At 32.2% G+C, this 19181-nt stretch overlaps 1 pseudogene; it reads right to left on the minus strand.

Moving 5' to 3' along the window:
- The window catches only part of LOC134711027 (NFX1-type zinc finger-containing protein 1-like), a 29020-nt pseudogene extending 25975 nt beyond the window's left edge, over positions 1-3045 (minus strand).
- Positions 3046-19181: the final 16136 nt, after the last annotated feature.

The following is a 19181-nucleotide window of genomic DNA, read 5'->3' on the forward strand; positions in this document are numbered from 1 at the left end:
GGACGCCAAGTGATGTGAAAAGCTCACTTGGCCCTTTGGGCCAGGTGAGCTAAAAAGTAATGTCAGTATTAAAATGTTAAGCTGCAAATGTGTTACTATGACTTGTCAAGTTAAGACTTAAAGATCAGAAATTTGTAAGAATCAATTCTGTTTTTTTTTTATAGATATAGTTACCTTCTGTGGGACCTTTTGCTCTCAATTCTTCAATAACTGTTTGGGTTGACTGGTCTATGTAAACTGTTAAAGGCAAATCAGGCTTTACTTGGGTTTGTAATAATTCTGTAAAAGATCATAAGAGAATATACAATGTTTCAATGTAGTGAATATAAGAAGGTCTAAAACACTTTTAACATCTAACATAAATAATCCATTCTTTTTTAACTTATAAGTCTATTTAACGGTTTTGTTAGCTTCTGAGGTGAATACTGACATTGTTGTGTTTTATAAAGAATATTTTCATAAAATATTGGATGTGAAATACCTGAACGTATAAGAAGTCTGCATGTTGAGCTATATTTACGAATGATGTTCTTATACCGATAATACAATTTAGTAAATGTTTTGACTAGTTTGTAGTTAGTTTAAACATATTTATTTATAGTGGATTGGGAAACAAGTTTTGCAACTTATATTAATCCCTTTCCACTTTGCGGGTGCGAGTGCTGCCTTGTAACGGCATAAGCCTACTCTTCTTCGAAATCTACAAGGGTGTCTTTAACGTGCAAGAGATATGGCTCTCTCTTAACACGGGTCAGCCATTTATCGTCCCCTTCCGACGGACTATCATCGTTTCCTTAAGACCATACTCGCAAATGGTGTCAAGGGAGAGCCGAAAATTGAGTTGCTGAAATTTTCATCTCGAACGGGAATCGACCCAGGAACCTTTGTGTTCGAAGTCCGATGCACTAACCACTACATCACGGCTCTCTCTCTACTAGTTTGTGATATCGAAAACCCTGGTGTAATTATTTTTCAGTAATACATAAATATCTCTCGTTAAAATCTAAAACATTGTTACATTCACAAGCGAATCGTACAAGTTGAGATATATAAATACCGTGAGATGGTGATAAGGGAATGTCACCATCTAAAAATGAATAATTAACGATAGGAAATGAGAAATCATCTCTTTTATCATAAATTTTAGTATTAAGCTTCCCGTTAATGATTTATATATCAAGATCAAGGAAAGGGCAGTGGCCATTGTAGTATAAGCTTTATTTAAAGTATGTTCAACAGGATAAATTTCTTTAGTATACATACTGAAGTCGTCATTATTGAGAGCCAAAATATAAGTCCAAGAATATCACATCTCCGATTTTTAACTGTGTCTTTATAAAGAAAACTCCTAGATGTATCTTGTTTCTCCAATATGGGTGTTATTAATAAAAAGAAGCTTATTGTTGAACTATCGTTGGTTATTGTAAAGTCAAAAATGTTTACAGCTTAAGCTTTCTAATGTAACATGTTCAGCATAGGGTTGATTGTATGTGGTATGATTGCCAATGAGACAACTCTCCTCAAGGGACCAAACGACACAAAAATGTACAACTATAGGTAACTGTTAGTTCACATTTTGTCATATTATATTCAGTCAATGCGGATAACATAAACAAAATATAATATAACTCGAAATATAAGGATGCTATTGCAATATGTACAAGGCTTATATTCAACGACATCAAACCTTGCATATTGAAGCCTTATATACTGCAGATTTCGTCAATCATGTCACATTTGTTTCATGGTTTAACGACCACTAATGCCACATACAGTCTCACTTATAATGATCAATGTTCTAGGTATTTAGTTTTTTAGAGTTAACATAATAATCGCTCATACTCTATAAATTAGTAAATTTCGAAGGACTTTTTGAAGGCCATGGTGAAAAATTAAGGGAATCCTATTCATACAACTTAAAAAAAAAGTCAGGAAAATGGCCATAGTAACATTATAGTACGTTTTCTTCAGTTTTAGTTTGTAAACCTGATTTGTTTGTTCTCTATCGATTTGTGAACAGCGGTATACTATTGTTGTCTTTATTTCTTAAAAAATACTCAAACTAAAGTATATGTAACTCAATGAGATGATTTCATAAGTTCCTAAATAAGAACCGTTTCCAAATGAACGAAAACAATTTATCATACTTTTTCATGAAACTAAAGTCTTGCTCCAGTTTTCAAAACCATCCTTCTTATCTTTATATTTAATCAACAAACTGATAGTATAGCAAATTGGGATAGTAGTGTACAAACGCTTTGTTAAAGATCAGTTTCACAAAAAAGTCTTACACCTGAAGTTGATCGTAAGTTTACTGAATTGTTCACTTACGATCAACTTTAGTTGTAGAATCTCTATGATAAACTAATCTAAAATACTCGGACTTTATTGTGTTTGGTGGATAGTTATCTCATAAATAATTTACTTTCATATTTATTACATTGTACATCATATAAATCTCTTACTTTTTAAATCTCTGATCTGTTGTTTGTATTCCTCTTCCATTTGAGTGAACTTATTCTCCATTTCTTGGTCTAGATTACATGTCTGGTATTGCAATATTTTTTGTTTGAACGTTCGTGTTTGGAGGTGTGCTTCTGCTCTTTGAGCTATGTCAATATATTTTGAAAATAGACGATGGAAATCATCTTCTGAAATAGATGTATCAGCCATGTGTGAGATATCATCTCTACATAACCTTATACGTTCTATGTTATCTCCTGCAGTATACTCGTTTTGCTGGGGATTCGCTCCCCATCCTCGGGTTGGTTTGTCAGGAATCAACAATGAAAAACTCTTATTTCTTGCTATTTTACACATCAAGCTTATGTCAAATTTTTTGAATCCATGTGATGGTAACGTCTGTACCACACTCATCTCTTTTTGGTTAAGACGATTCTTGAATTTTTGATTCCCTAAAATGAGACGTTCTATTGAAGTTGGCTGTGTCCCAGACTGTTCCATGTACTCTCTCATTATTTGAGTTAATACTTCACCAAGTACAAGGCGACATCTCATGTATCTGGCTTGATCTTGTGTAGCCATGATTACCTAAATTATCAAGACTTAGAATAAATAAAAAGATTTAAAACAAAGATACAACAATTACAAATTTGAGCTAGTTATCATATAGAATAAAAAAAAAATATACGACAATAACATAAAAGGGAAAGTAACATGAAACAAGGTCATTATAATGAGAACTACAAAAATAGCTAATTTAAAGATATGTTTAAGATCATATGAATAGTGGACAGGAGACAGATAATAGAAGTAGTAAATCTATGCCAGCTAATTAGTCTATTACATTTTTGTTTAACTGTTTGAAAAAGTTTGAAAACTGTGTTGGAAAAGTTTTCAATTGCAAAAAAATATAATAAATACAAATTCCGTGTATTATAACTTATAAGTTCATTTAAAGAAAATACATGGTTTTATAATTATGTACTCATACAAATTTTAAACCAACAGATTTAAAGCTCCTTCCATCTTTAAATACGCTCAGGTCATAGAGGAGTTGTCTTGCCTCTATGACAAATATGTTGTCGTTCCAGCTGACAAAGCCTGAACAAATATTGTTTTTGTTTGAAAGAATCACAACATTGACTGCCTAATTAAGGAACTCGGGATAAGTAACACTAGGAAATCCTACATATACACTAAGTACGCTTACAAATCAGGAGATCCTGGAAAACCACAAATCGGATCTAATCTCCTTTGGTGTTAATCTAAAGGAAGAAGACCAGGATCTGCCATCTTTATATTGGATTTTAAACTTCACAAGAATCCTTATAAGGAAAGTGTTCCGCTAAACCCCTTTCTAAAGTTCTTACTGCCATACTCACTGAAGTTAAAGAAGGACTTCAGAAATATTCCGAAACGACATATTCAAGAAGTGGTGTTAATCAGATGTGGATACTGAAAAATGCAAAAGAGTTATATAATTGGTGAATTTACAGTTTCAATCATTAAAACATTGTACCAACATTAAAACCTTTGATTTTCAACTCTTTATACCACTATTCCACAAACTAAAGTTAAAGCTCTACTGAAAGAACTCGCCAGATTATGTTTCTTTAACATAAAGGGCACTAGACGTTTTAAATATCTAGTTTAGGGCAGTAATTCAGCTCACTTTACTTTTTAAATCATACAGAGTAAAGAAAAACGTACACCGAAGAGGATATTACTGCCATGCTGAGATTTTTAATTGACAATATATTTGTTGAATTTGGAGGTTTGGTCTTCCAATTGACTATTGGAATCCCAATAGGTACCAATTGCGCTCCTCTACTTGCAGATTTGTTTTTGTATTCCTATGAAGCAGAATTTATCCAAGGGCTTGTACAGAAAGGAGAAAAGCAATTAGTCATCTATCTTCCTATTTCACCTTTCGGTATATTGATGATGTACTGTCTCTTAATATTAATAGATTCAGTGATCACTCACATTTAATATATTCAAGTGAACTTGAAATTAAAGATATTACCGACACAGATAAATCTGCTTCATATTTAGACCTTTTTCTCTTGGCCATAATGACAAAAGTGTGTCAGAAATCATATCTGAAATTCTTCCTCAGTCATAATAACCTTCCACCATTACCGAACTGAACAATGAAATAAAACGATGGGTGCCGTTTACGATGAAGAAAATGCTTACCCTTCCAGAGCACCTAATTTCACTCCGGTTTTTAGTGGAGTTCGTATTGTTTCTTATTTATTATTCATAACAGTTGATGTAAATGTCTTTTGGTTTTGTGAGTCTTTGTTTTCTCATTGTTTTTTATTGTTATTGTCTTAAATATACCAAATCTAACCATGAGACTTGTAAAAAAAAAAGAAATTAGCAGTATCCTTAATCCTCATATTCCGCTATTAAGATGATACTCTCTCATTGTTCTCTCAGAGATAAAGAATAAAACAGATGCAGTTAACAATGCTCCATATATTGACTAACACCTAGACATTGACAATGAGGGTCAGTTGAAACAAAACTTTACGACAGCAGAGATGATTCCGGATTTCCAGTTATTAACTTTCATTTCTATATGTAACAAAATTCCAGCAGCGCCTTTGTACGAACCATGTTATCCAATAAATGATAATATAATTTTCCATATTTGAAGATTTATTCACATATTCAATAAGTTACAACGACTCTAACGGAAACAAGTTTTGTTTTAGGCATTAAACAACAGCTAACATAATTTCGTGTATCGACCTTTTTTGCTTGTATCATTTTTCACTTCAAATTTTTCGTTTGACATAATAATAATTAATAACGAAACAGAATTTCAAAGTAGAAAGAAGACCTTGGACTAAATGTATTTCTAAGGTATTGATCTAAATGATTTTGTCATGTGTATGTTACGTTTGTTTTCTATTGAAGCTTTTCAATCCAAAACAAAAGAAAAATTAAATATAAGAATAAGAAGATTTGGTATGATTTCCAATGAAACCACTTTCCATAAGAGACTAGCTTGATATTCGATGGAACATCTGAAGAATATATTTGCATTCAGATTTATTTAACGACCATTCAATAAAAAAATACTTTTGTGTGATGAGATTGTGTTGAGGTGTCATGAAATTATTTGTGTCCTAGCATGCCTTTTTCTTGTGTATTTTGGACGTGGTTTTTTCCTCAGACTTTTTTTCCTACATTCCTGACAAACGGACAAAAACATCACAAAATCAGAAGCAACAAAATTGATTGTAAAAAAGGTCACAGGACAAAAGCTCACAGTTAATTTATTCACAATTGCTTATATATCTAGCTCCTGTAAATTCAGAAACTATTTCGATATTGTCAGGGGCGGATCCAAGATTTCCAGTTAGGGGGGGGGGGCGCAATTTTTATTTTCGCCAAGCGGATCGAGGCGAAATTTTTTTGGAGTTTTTCTTAGGTAAAATTATTGAAATATTCTTCTAAAGGGGTGAAATGGAGATATCTCGAACTATTGTGTGTTAAAGTTGCAAGCTGAAACCGCCTGAATCCACACCTGACAACAATCTACAGATAGACGGGCGGACAGACAGACGCGATTTTTTTATTGTCCTTTCATACTATCTGTTTTTTACTTTTTTGATTTACGGAGGTCGTGCCAGACTTTACTGTGTTCGCCACAAACAAGTAAAATCAGAATGAGATGCATTTACGCAGTTATATTTATTTTCTTGGGATCCCAAACATACAGTAATACTGTACAGAATTCGGCTAAATATTGAGGTTGCAAGTGAGAAATAAATATAGACACAGAGATACAAATTAATAAACTAACCTTTCGAAGTTGAAACAGTTTTTCCATCTTTCATTACGGATATTATAAAAGAATCTCACCTGCCGACTGTTTTCTTGACTGTGTCATGAGGAAATTGTGAAAGTGAGTAAGGGATGTTTTGGAACTTTGATTATCAAACAAATTGATTAATTTATAAAAACCGCAAATACAATGTAACATTTGTTTTTACTTTAACTGCTAAAAACCTATTATATTTGTCATCAAACGCAGCTCCTCGTTTAACACCTTCCTTTAATTATTTATAGAACTTTAATAAAGCGTAGGTCAGTTGATTAGTAATCCCGTTGATGTTGTTAAACTGACTGTTTTATATACTTTGATTGTTAAAAAAGATTGAATGGTCTCTTCTGATACTTAAATATGTTGAAGTCAACCCATGCTTTGCAAATTTTAGGGGGGGGGGGGGGGGGGGGGGCGGCACGTCCCCGCCTAAATCCACCCCTGATTTTTATTATTGCGAAAAATGCGACAGGGTCAAATTCGCAATAATTTAAAGTCGCATTTTCAATATCTTAAGGTAGCACTACAGTCTAACAATGATTTTTTGAAGATATTTTTTTTTATCACATAATTTTAAAGTTAGTACTATTCTGCACAGTTTGTAAAAATCCCAAAGTCATTATCATATTGCAACAGGGAGTAAATTGATAATTGACTTATGTAAATAAAAGCCCATGGTAATTAATCTAAATATATAGGCATTTGGGAGGGGCTAATATGTCAATCATATGTTGATGCCAGTGTCCAGCTGTTAATCCCTGACCACAAGAGAAATATTGTAGTCTTATCTCATTGTTTTGCAACAAAATTAATTTATATATTAAACAGGGAAGTGAACAGAGAAAAAGAAAAAATCTAAAGGGAAAAAAATCTACCAAAAATAAAAATAAAATACTACATGTACTTTGGAAAAGAGTGTGAAGTATTTAAAGCCTCTGACTGCCTGTATAAATGTATTCCCTTGGTCCCACTTCTTTATTTGAATACAGTTTTATGCATTTTAACCAGTTTTCAGTTTAAGTGTAATTTTTCAGTTCCATTAAATTAAAAAAAATCTGAGGAAAAGTGTATTTTCAAGAATAGGATGGTCTAACTCTTGATCTTTTTATGAACATGTTTTTTATGCACACTTCTCTTAATGTTCTAGCTTATTTCAGACATAGTTTATTTCTTTTTTTTGTTTTAAATTGAAATGAAAATTATTCTTTATATATAGAAAATAATGATGTTAATTTGATTATATGCAGCTGGTCAATCATGTTATTCTCTTATCTTAGACTGTCTGGAAAGAGGCGGAGCTTTGTCTATATTCAATTACTACATCACAGATGTTGGTCAAATCTGTGACGTGAAACTCCCGCAAATACCAAATTAGTGTTGGACAGTTCACATATAATGCAAAATTTACAGCATCATAGCATCAAAGACACAAAGTGTTGGGTTCTATTGATATAGTAATGGTATCAGAACACTCCTGGGGTGTTCCCAGTGGAATTTGTGTATTTATATTGACTTTATAGAGGTGTTAAGGGGGAAATTCATTTCTCAGAACAATTTTTCATGAGAATTGTAATGAAAAAATGAAAATAGAATCTTTATGGGTACCCCCTTTGGCTTGACTTTGATATATATGATTAAAGGGTGTATTTTCTACAATACCGTGTCCCAGTTTTTGGATAATATGCTTCTAAATGAATTTATAGGTCTTCAAAGATGAAAGGTGAAATGAGGTTTGGAACCCAGCAGTTAAATCAATATATCTTCTTACTGGAGGCATATATCAAAAATCTAAGACACGGTTTTGTTGATTTTATATGGTTGATTAAAGGGATGAAAACAAATTTTTACTACCATTTGGCATGAATGTGCCATTTTGATCCAAGTTGGAAGACCACTTTTTTGGCAATTAATGAGCTATATTTTGAGATTAATCAATCAAAAAATAAATTTTTAAATATATTAAGGAAGAGTTATATTTCAGTTTTAAAATGAGTTAAAGATTTTAAAAATCCATCAAGTAGTTTTAGAGAAATTAATCTTTAAAGACTGTTGATTGGAGTCAGAAAATTCTGACTGTAGTGCTACCTTATGAACGACACACTCATGTGTTATGATTACAAAATCTACGAGGTAAACACGCTACACAACCATAGCTCTTATGGTTTTTTTTTAAATTTTATTTCGAAATATGTCTTCGAAAATAATTCAAATCTGTATTTCAGAAATGAGTTGAACAACACATCCATGTCAGGGTAGCTAACAATCAGATCAATGTGCCACTGCATTTCATTTGAAATAACTCTACTGAAGCTGAAACTGTTATCTCACTTCTATTTGTAAACACGAACCTCTTAGGAATTTTATTATGGGGAGATGATTTAACTTAAAATTTATCATTTTATATTCAAAATTAATGTATGTCATGTATGATAATAAATATTAACCATAGAAAGTCTTCTTCAAGACTGTCCCAGGCTTGGATTTTCTCTGATAATCTCAAAATCCTTCAGATGCTGATCAAATAAAATGAAAGTTTAATTTTATGATTTAAGTAATATAAGTAATTATAAATGAATCAACTGTGAGCTTATGTCCTGTGACCTTTTCTACAATCAATTTTGTTGCTTCCGATTTTGTGATGTTTTTGTCCGTTTGTCAGGAATGTAGGAAAAAAAGTCTGAGGAAAAAACCACGTCCAAAATACACAAGAAAAAGGCATGCTAGGACACAAATAATTTCATGACACCTCAAAACAATCTCATCACACAAAAGTATTTTTTTATTGAATGGTCGTTAAATAAATCTGAATGCAAATCTATAATTCTTCAGATGTTCCATCGAATATCAAGCTAGTCTCTTGTGGAAAGTGGTTTCATTGGCAAGCATACCAAATCTTCTTATTCTTATATTTAATTTGTCTTTTGATAGTAAGTGCATACTAAATTTAATGTCATAATATCACACTATATATATATATAGAGTCTATAAGAATATACCAACCAGTAAACTTAATAGGTATTGGATCATCAAAATTGACAATACTACACAAACAGGAAAAATTATATGAGTCTGCAAGATTGTGTAACAATACCGATATAAAATAGATGGAAAACAAACACTAAAAAGTGTTGAATAACATCGCACAAAGATTGAAAAACTGAACAGATGATATATATAGATATATATATAGTAGCTAGTGATATCAACGTTTGAGTTCTGCAAAACAAAGTTCGAAACAATCAATGAACATATATAGACAAATTAATTTTAAATGATGAACTTTTTTTTATATTGGTTAATAAATTAGTTCTTAGTATTTTTGTTGTTGAAAATTTACAATTTGTATAAAATATATATAAAAGTTGCCATACATTATCCATACCCTATGTCGCATGTCACGAGACTGAAAAGTATTCGAATTATGATTTATTTTAAGTTTTATATATATCACTATATGGTTGGGACACCTGCAAAAACGAAAGTAATTTTTTTTTACAAGAGCGCGTTCTATTTTTGTTTATGTTTTAACTTATCGGCTTGAAAGTACAAAATAATGTACAGTTTCGTTTGTTAAAATAAAATGGAATAACGAACATGAAAGTAGATTGTAGACATTGGCGTTGATGAACTTGTATTTGCATGTTTGACATAATCAAATTCGAGGTAAACATACCTGTGTGTTTTTATTTCTGTCTATACTCTCCTAACTGGTATAGACCACATCACACAAGAATCTTTTAACACTATTTTTTACTAACAATCCCGTCCGGTTCCAAAATTTTTATATAAAACATTCACCTGTAACGATAACATTGTTTTAAAAATCAATATTTTGCTTACGTAAGTAACATGATATTTGAATAATAACAAAAGCAGCAATGTATGCAAGCAGCTAATCGAAAATTTTATTTTGCGTATGGGGATCACTCAGGGTTGTCAGAGTTAAGTGTCTTTTGAATGAAATGACTGCTGAAAAATTGTGTTCCAAATATCTTAGGTAATGCATATACGAACTACGTTCAATCAAATATATAGACAATAATAGTGCATTGACTTGACATATCAACGATATAAGGATGAGGGTTAGAAACGGGAAAATGCGAGGCAGTGTCGAGCATTTTCCCCGTTTCGGGCCGAATCCTTATATCGTTGATATGTCAAGTCAATGCACTATTATTGACTTTATATTGCAATCTAAAAAACATTTTCAATTGTTGTTTTAAGTGTGTTAATGTTATTTATTTGATTTAAATATTTGGAAAATCCTCCTTTAAAAAGGCCTTATATCACACAGGCGGAGAAATATACAACACGATGAAATGAACATCGTTACCTGGTGAACGAATTCGTTTGTTTACAGACTAAAATACCAACAATAAACATAAAACATGATGATTTATAGGTTCACTGGGGTAAAGCTGATGACCGTAACTGCATTCACGGTCATCCCAAGATGTCGGACGAAAAATCAGGTCAGTATTTGTATTGTCTGTTAAGATGTTTCTACATCATTTTCTTTACAAATCATACATTGATACGATGTTAATTTATAAAAGATTCACACGGAAGTCACAAACCTCTACCGATGAATGTGTATGGAACGGGAAATTGGATTTGAAAAATTCGCTAAGATGACCGTAAATCATCTTTAAAATATTTTCAAGATGACCGTAACATATAATAAGGATGACCGTGATTGGTAAAATGATGACCGTAATTTCGAAAGGATGACCGTAATTTATAAAGGATGACCGTACCTTTCATAGTATAACCGTCATTTCTAAGAAATATCCGTATTTGTATTACCTTTTTTGTATCAAATAATTAATCGTGTTGGTGTAAGACGTATTTATAAGACAACATTAGTTACAACAATATTTATTCAGATAATTCATCAATGATACGATATGATACAAAGGAAATAATATTCAAGATTCAGAAACAAGCAATTTGCTTTTACAAATCTGTCTCCTTTACAAAAATAATACACTTGTTGAACAATACATAAATATAAATACTGGCATGCTCTGTAATAAATATATGAATATGAAAAAGGTAAAAGAAGAAGAAAATTAATGAGAAAAAAAATTAAAAAAATTAAACATGAATTGTTGTAATGTATACAGTGTGAAATGCTTTGGTTCCTATTGAGTGATGAAGCATTAACATCAAGTGTTAAAACGTTTACTTTTAATAATATATTTCTGCACCAAACTAAATAGAAGACTATTTTGCTCATCTGAGAGTACCGTCGATCCAAAAAGCAAAGTTTTTGTTTGTACTTGGACAGGAAGAACTGAAACAGAATACAAAAGTTCTTGTCTTAAATTAGTATATATAGGACAAGATAACAGGAAGTGAGAATTTGTTTCTATACATCACCACAACGACAATTTGGAGAATCTACTAAGTAACGAAGGAAAAGGTGATGTCCTATATAATAATACGCTGGGATCTTACTATGTTGGGTACTAATTTGTTTTTTGAATAATGATAAAGATTCACATTTTCTTATGTTTAAGTTAAGAGTGTTCCATAGTTTTGTTGTTGCAGGGATGAAATATTCAGAATATAAACGGGTCCGTGTGTTGACTTGTGAAATATTATTTCTCTGTCGTGTATTATGATCATGCCTATACTGCCTACTGAATCAGGCAATAAGTCTCTTAAATACTCTGGAGTTTTATTATTCAAAATTTTGTGATAATGAGTTATTCTGTGATTGCGTTGTCTTTCAGATAATTGTTCCCATCGAATTTCAACATATACATTGTTTATACTGGTAAGTTTAGTACCCCCCCCCCCCCCCCCCCCGTGACGATACGCGCTGCGTCAAGCTGAATACTTTCATGGTTAGCAATCAAATTCTGATTTTGAGAGTCCCAAACGACATCGGCATATTCAAGAATTGGGCGAACAAACGATATGTAAATTTTTACAAGTCAAAATCTCTCAAGAACATTTAATTTTTCTCATTATATTTATTCTTTTGTAAGATTTTGAAATATATTCAATATGGTCGTTCCAGGATCCGTAGTTAGAAAAAAAGACACCTAGATGTTTGTGTTTACTTACTGTTTGTAGCTCTTGGGTGTTCATATTTAATGGAGGATGAAAGGGTCTATTTATTTATTTTGAAATTATCATACTTTCAGTTTTTTGGGCATTAAAATTAAGAAGCCATTTTTTTTTACCAATTATAAATCTCATCTAGATCGTCATTTAAAATTTTAGCTGTTTCTGTTGGATTGTCAACCATCGATAATATATAATGAGGTGTAATCTGCGAATAGCTTAATTTGAGCTTGAATGTCTTCTACGATATCGTTTATACATACAATGTATCAAAAAATGGAGAGGGCCTAGAATAGACCCTTGTGGGACGCCTGCAATTACAGGTAACCATTCGGAACTTGATTCCGTTAATAACCACCCGCTGGACTCTATTTGTAAGATAATTTTCAAACAATCTTAGTAAAGAACCCGGTATGCCCGCTTGTTGAAGTTTAAATAGCAGTCCCTTATGCCAGACTCGATCAAACGCTTTACTTATATCACAGATTACTACCCTGATTTCTTTACCGCTATCTAAAGCCTTTCCAAAATCATTCGAAATGTTAATTAATTGATTAACTGCTGAATCCCCCCGTGTAAAGCCCGACTGAATTTTCGTTAAAATATTATTGCGCATAAAGTGATTGTCAACATGTTTAAAAACACATCTTTCCATACACATTGATATTACACTCAACAAGGAAATAGGTCTATAGTTTTTAACGTCATTCGGTTTACTATTTTTATAAACTGGGATAACACTTGCTCTTTCCATTGATCTGGAAAAGTAGACGTACTTAACGATAAGTTAAAAAGTTTACATAGTGGATACTTTAAAACAGAAGATTCTTCTTTTAACAATTTGGGACTTATGAGGTCTGGGTCAGAAGCCTTTGTGGGATTAACAATTTTCAATATATTTTCAACTTCAGTAACAGTAAGTTCTATATAACTAATGTCATCACTAATATTATGAAGTTCCTCAGGTAACACAGCACTTGAATCATCAATATTTGACTGGGAAGAAAAAAATCGCCTTTTCGATTTCATCAAATATTAAGTTGTTATTAACCATTAATTGGGGTACACTTGCGTCGTTTGTTTTTAATCCGGATATTTGTAGGTTTATGTACCCTTCTGTAGCCATTTTTGTACGAACTTTTCAAACTTCAATTGTATCAAAACTACAGATATAATGAATAATAGAGATAGGCCATTTTGTACATATTCCAAGGGGAAACTTGATGCAAAGCATTATTTTTTACTGTTCCATTGCATTTTTAATAATAGAAAAAGAGGACTTGTGGCAAATAAATCAAGATTTTTATAGAAAATCCACAGCCTTTATCCTTGTACTCTCATATTTGGCAATTTGATGACTGATAGATATAGGATTATTGCATGCAGTGCTAGCATTGATTTCCTTAAAACAAGTTTATACATGTAGTTATTGGTTAAAACAAGTATAAATATGGCCAAAATCAAGTACACCTTTTAGGGTGCGCTCGACTTTAGTGACTCAGCACGAGGTGTTTTGAAATTTACAGGTTACTAAGAACTTTTTGTAAAAAATAAACACTAGCACATCATAGAAAATCAAGTGAGTAATTTATGTTTCAAATTGTATAACAAAAATCTCTGTATTAAAGGCTGTAGATTTTCTTTAAAAATAAAGACCTCTTTTTCTATCAAATGCAATGAAACGGTAAAAAATAATGCTTTGCATCAAGTTTCCCCTTGGAACATGTACTAAATGGCCTATCTCTATTATTTATTATATCTTTAGTTTTGATACAATTGAGGTTTGAAAAATTCGTACAAAAATTGCTACAGAAGGGTACATAAACCTTAACCGTTTTCCACCAGTTAGTAGTGGACGGGTTACTGTTCATGATTTTTTTAATTAAGGTGGTACCTAACACTACTTTGTCAAACTACTATATAACCAGTGTAATTTTTCTGATAAAACGGTTGGTTCAAATTTTCAAAAAAATTTATATATTTTTGTCAAAGGGTCAAAGTAAATACTTTATCAAAATTTTAAGAAAATTAAACGAGCCAAATTAATTAAAGTTAAAGGTACCACCTTAAATTGTTGTTATAATCATCCTTCGATTTTCTTATTAAACTAGTAACTTCATTTCGTATTTTCTTAAATTTTGACCACTCTGATGGGTAATTATATTTTTCAGCCTTTCTGTGGATTCTATTTTTTTTCCTTATCTTTTTTTTTTAACATCATTTGTTAACCATGGAGGTTCATTTTAGCGAACAGTTGTTATTTTATTTGGAATACATTTTTCAGCAGCTTCAATGATAGTTTTTGTTATTCGGTTGTAAATTGTTCAACGTTATTTAAGTTTATTACGGAATCCCAATTTTTTTCAGATAAAATGTTACGATATCTGTCATAGTCTCCTCGATCATATAGCCAAATTTTCCGCTTGAAAGTTTTTTGACGACATTTTGGAAAGTTCAAAAGACTAATTATAGGACAGTGAAAACGTATTTGGTCTAATAAAGGTGGCCCGAATCCACAGTATTTATTATGTGAGCATCATTTGTTATAAAAAGGTCTAACAATGATGACGACGATTTAGTAAAATGAGTAGGTTCGTCTATCATTTGAGTAAGACTAAATTGGCTTTACAAAGGTGTAATTTTGAAGACAACTTATCCTAAAGGTAGACAAAAATAAGACGTGCTTCAAATACATGGTTCGTCATATGTAGCATCCAACTACAAGCCAAATAGTAAAAAAGAACTAACCGAGCCCCTATTGCGACAAACTCAACAAAAAACAATGCATAGAAATATGGATATTTCTTTCAATTGACGGTCATCCTTTTAAGTTTAGTCATTCTTTATAAATTACGGTCATCCTTAACAATTTACGGTCATCTTTTAACCAATTACGGTCAGCCTTGTTATGAATCGCTAATCCTGTTACGGTCATCTCGATTACGATTTACGGTCATCCTCGCGAATTTTTCAAATCCAAATTCCCGTTTCATACACGTTCCTCGGTAGAGATTTGTGACTTCCGTGTGTATCTTTTATATATTTACATCGTATCAAAGTATGCTTTGTAAAGAAAATGATGTAGAAACACCTTAACATAGAATAAAAAAACTGACCTAATTTTTCATCCGACATCTTGGGATGACCGTGAATGCAGTTACGGTCATCAGCTTTACCCCAGTGTAGGTTGCAAACAAAAAGTAAGTAAAATATGTTTTCCCAAAAATTGTAAAAGAAACAAGTTTGAGTCGTTAAACGCATCGTTGTTTACATTGGAAATATGAACAGATTGAAGAGGTCGTATGAATAATTAGATATGATTCCGACAATTTCTATTTTAATATTCATGAGGAAAAGTGATATCAGGTTAGTGACTGTATATGACATAGAAATATACGGTCAATGCATTTTGACTGCTCAAATAGAACGAGTGCAGTATAAATAAGAATACTATTTTCTTATTTAAATGCCTCCGAATCATAATATAATAATAGTGTGTTTTAACATTTCAACAACTGCTGAAATACCTTTCATGAATTTTGTAATGCTATAATTTAGTATGATTGACTTGCATAGGTTTATGTTTAAATATTTTACTACGAAACTTTTTAGATAATATTTTCATCCCGTTGAGTATATATGTTAATGTTACAGTAAATATGTGAAATACGTGAAATTCGTGATGCCCTTAGTTAATACAAGAGGTAATACCCGAAACCGCACAATAAAAACGAGTAATTACTAATTTTGAATGATATTTTGCTAAAACAATGATGCAATATGGTCAGTAATGGTAATACTGATTTCAAGATCAGTGGATACTTTTAAAAAGATATCATCCCGGCTAAATTAAACCTCGATGTTTAACACATTTGTGAAAAATAGCCGATGAGAAAGAAAACAATGGTGACAATATGTGTGCTTGGTTGAGATAATTGGTGAACTAAACAAAGTAGTTGCATCGATTTATACCATTGTCCAGCATGTTGCAAATTATTTTCAGCTAGTTTCAAAAATTATAAAAGTACAATTTACCTGTTTTAACATTCAAACTGTATGGAAAGAGCAAAAGTTTTACTCCTTAACCCTAAAGTAAGCCATAAAATTCCTACCTCATTTTCTTTCTTATTTGGTTTCTTGACATATGTCTGAAATTTTGAAACTAAAGAATCAAGTTAATAAATAGTTGTTCTAATTGCCAACCTTATTGATATATCAAAGTGTCTGAGGAATTAAAAATGGTATCCAATAAATTTCAAGAGGTTATTAAGGTGACTTGTTTGGAAAAGTCTTAAGGTGATGTATTTTACAATGTTTTTATTATCTTGAGTGTAAAAGAGAAATTTAATTATATTATGAGCTGTGATGAAATTCAATTTTTATTAGCTAAAACATTGACATTGCATTTGATGTTTAAAAGGAGCAAGATAAATTTATAACTTTTAAAGAACTTAATTTTTTTAAATTATTATTTATTTGCATAGTTTTTAAGATTTTTAAATCAATTCTACCTTTTGTTGTTCTTTTAAGTGAAAAATTGCTGATCTTCGAAGTAATTGTTTTGTTTTTTAATTAGTTATCAAAGGTACCAGGATTCTAATTTAGTACGCCATACGCGCGTTTCGTCTACATAAGACTCATCAGTGACGCTCATATCAAAATATTTATAAAGCCAAACAAGTACAAAGTTGAAGAGCAGTGAGGATCCAAAAGTCCAAATAGTTGTGCCATATACGGCTACGGTTATCTATGCCTGGGATAAGAAAATCCTTAGTTTTTCGTAAAATGCAAAATTTGTAAACAGGAAATTTATAAAAATGACCACATTATTGATATTCATGTCAACACCGAAATGTTGACTACTGGGCTGGTGATACCCTCGGGGACGAAACGTCCATCAGCAGTGGCATTGACCCAGTGGTGTAAATAGTTATCAAAGGTACAAGGATTATAATTCAGGACGCCAGACGCGCGTTTCGTCTACATGAGACTGATCAGTGACGCTCATATCAAAATATTTATAAAGCCAAACAAGTACAAAGTTGAAGTGCATTGAAGATCCAAAAGTCCAAATAGTTGTGCCAAATTCGGCTAAGGTTATCTTTGCCTGGGATAAGAAAATCCTTAGTTTTTCGTAAAATTCAAAGTTTTGTAAACAGGAAATTTATAAAAATGACCACATTATTGATACTAATGTCAACACCGAAATGTTGACTACTGGGCTGGTGATACCCTCGGGGACGAAACATCCACCAGCAGTGGCATCGACCCAATGGTGTAAATAGTTATCAAAGGTACCAGGATTATAATTTAGTACGCCAGACGCGAGTTTCGTCTACATAAGACTCATCAGTGACGCTCATTTCAAAATATTTATAAAGCCAAACAAGTACAAAGTTGAAGTGCATTGAGGATCCAAAAGTCCAAATAGTTGTGCCAAATACGGCTAAGGTTATCTTTGCCTGGGATAAGAAAATCCATAGTTTTTCCTAAAATTCAAAGTTTTGTAAACAGGAAATTTATAAAAATGACCACATTATTGATATTCATGTCAACACCGAAATGTTGACTACTGGGCTGGTGATACCCTCGGGGGCGATTTGGTGTCACGATTTCTCAGTAACATGGGTTCGAATCCCGGCAAGGGAAGAACCAAAAATTTGGGAAAGCAAATTTACAGATCTAACATTGTTAGGTTGATGTTTAGACGAGTTGTATATACATTATGTACACATCCATATATCACCATCACTGCTGGTGATCCGATGGATAAATCTGTTGTAGAGTTGTCACTGGCTCAGACATACTTATAAATATAATTATTTTCTGTAACTGTATCTAACATTTATTTGTAGGATCCTTTACTATAGATAATTTAGCTGATCTGTAAGAATAACATCTTCTTGCCTTATAATCATGTACTGTAATACGACACTAGATTAAAACTGTCGTGGAAAGGTAACACCCGGCCACCAAAAGCTTCATTTTTATGAAGCCCAGGTGGTCGTGTGGTCTAGCAGGATGGACACAGTGCAGGCGATGTGGTGTCACGATATCTCAGAAGCAATGGTCTGAATCCCGGCGAGGGAAAAACCAAAAATTTGGGAAAGCAAATTTACAGATCTTACATTGTTGGCTAAAACATCAACCCAATCCTGCATGTGCGCTATACCACACGACCACCTTGGCTTCACAAAATAAAGCTTTCAGTGGCCGGGTGTTACCTTTTTCCTCGTCAGTTTTAATCTAGCGTCGTAAAACAGTACATGATATATAAGGCATAGAGATGTTATTGTTACAGATCAGCTCAATTATCTATAGTAAAGGATCCTACAAATTAATGCAAGATACAGTCACATGCATTTATATATATATATACACGATTCTAAATTGAAAACTACGTTCAAACCTATGATTGCGTTGAATAAAAACCGCAATTTTTATACGTGTGCATGGAAAACAAATTTTATTATAGTATGATATTAAACCCCTAACGGGAGGGATTGTGTCTGATTTTCATATGATGAAGACATAATAATTGAGGTCTGGAGCTGGCATGTCAGTTAACTGCTAGTAGTCTGTTGTAATTTATGTATTATTGTCATTTTATTTATTTTCTTTTGTTACTTCTTCTGACATCGGACTCGGACTTCTCTTGAGCTGAATTTTAATGTGCGTATTGTTATGCGTTTACTTTTCTACATTGGTTTGAGGTATAGGGGAGGGTTGAGATCTCATAAACATGTTTAACCCTGTCGCAATTTTGCGCCTGTCCCAAGTCAGGAGCCTCTGGCCTTTGTTA

This window comes from Mytilus trossulus, chromosome 3 (assembly GCF_036588685.1).
Source record: "Mytilus trossulus isolate FHL-02 chromosome 3, PNRI_Mtr1.1.1.hap1, whole genome shotgun sequence".
NCBI classification, from domain to species: domain Eukaryota; kingdom Metazoa; phylum Mollusca; class Bivalvia; order Mytilida; family Mytilidae; genus Mytilus; species Mytilus trossulus.